Source organism: Echinops telfairi, unplaced genomic scaffold, assembly GCF_000313985.2.
Source record: "Echinops telfairi isolate 266 unplaced genomic scaffold, ASM31398v2 ScPeMD7_7400;HRSCAF=8409, whole genome shotgun sequence".
Taxonomy (NCBI): domain Eukaryota; kingdom Metazoa; phylum Chordata; class Mammalia; order Afrosoricida; family Tenrecidae; genus Echinops; species Echinops telfairi.
The window spans coordinates 49,415,403-49,417,132 of NW_022111300.1; positions in this window are offsets into that span (position 1 = coordinate 49,415,403).

Consider the following 1,730-nt stretch of genomic DNA (forward strand, 5'->3'; position numbering starts at 1 on the left):
CAAATTCTGCCTTTACACCAGGCATTTCTATTTTTAGTGAGATCTGAGAAAATGTTGAATCACTCAAAGGATTGGAGAGTCAAGAACAGCTCTGTGGGAGGGGCAGAGCTTTATAAAACCGGGCTTCACTGTGGCTAACCTATGACAACTCCCCAAGGAGCGGCTCCTGTCAGACAATACCTCTGAGAAAATCCAGGTACTTCAGCAATTTCCATAGCCCTGCCTAAGGGGAACATAGATTCATTTTCTTCTCTTCTTTATACTGGGATTGTTAATACATTTAAAATGAAAAGTTTAGAGGGTGTGTAAAATTTTAGTGGTGCCTTCTTGTTTGGTTTGCTTGTTTTACTGAAAGTATTTTAGCTCAAGGTTTTCCTAATATACATAGGAAGGCTTAAATTTGAATTTCAAATGCCAGCAAGTGCTGCCACATGGTTCTAATGAACCTAAAATGCACATTCCAGGTGAAATCTCCACGTAAGGAAACAGGTTAGAATATGCGCGGTACTGGGTGCTGTTTTGACATTTAATTTGGGGACAATGTCTAAATAAATGAGAATTAAAACATTTCCATTTAGGTTATCGAAAAGAACCTATAAATTGCTTATAAACCAAAGGCAAAGATGACCATGTTTTCATCTAAGAAGAACCATGAAACCTGGAGAAATTCAGCAGCCCTTGAGGTTGGGGCAGCCAAGTTCTAGAATCTGTTCAATTAACTGAGTTCAATTCAGTGAAGTTAATTCCGTGGCAGAGACACACCAGTTGTTGTGTTGACTGAAGTGAAGATCCCATTTGAGAAAAGGTCTAATAACACATAAGCAGACAATTGTTCACGATGGAAGTCACTGAGTCAAAGAAACGAGTTATGCATATGTGTGAGGAACCTGGTGATTTGGGATGAGACATTTTCATAAATGGATTGTTTTTCTGAAGTGCTCATCGTTTGCTGTGGTCAATTTCCAAGTATGTGCACTGCGTGGTTACAAAAAGATTTTCTTTTCATTCTAATTGTTAGATCCAACTGACAGCTAACATCCAGATCCACAGAGAGAGTGACAAGGGCCACCGGCAGGGCCCCATTTCAGTGGCACTCCTGCTTCCTTGTGTTGCGGAAGTGGCACAAACATTGGGAAGGCTAGCCCTAAGATGTGGTTTCATCCCATCCTTCCCCAAAACAATATGAAACGTTCATTAGGAACTTCATATTTGGAAGTCAATGAAGTCTGGCAACTTATGACTCTGTGAAGAAATTTCCAACAGGTCCTACCTGTTGTGGGAGATACTGGCCTATGGCATTACTCCATGGCGTCCTTTTTACATTGCTTAGACAGGTTCCCACGGTGGCCACAGAATCCCCAAATACAGCCGTTTGGTCTGAGGATCAGGACCCATGACATACCTGTGACTTCATAGATTTCTAAGACTATGACTTCCTGGAATCTCAGAAAAGTTTGTAGGAAAAGCTCTAGTCTTGGTATCCCAAGGCTGAGATCCAGTCTAGACTCTGAAACCTGCTAGCTATGCAACTTACATCTCTGTAGTTTTATTGGTACAACAGGAACGACTAGGCTTTCTTGGGAAAATAAGTATGCCAATTAAAAAATGTAACTAAAAAAATTGATAACTGCAGCATATACTGTCAGATATTGTTTTTTGTTTTTGTTTTAATGTCAAATCAAGTTGTAGCACCTTATATTGCTATATACAATTTAAGCTTTTATATTTGT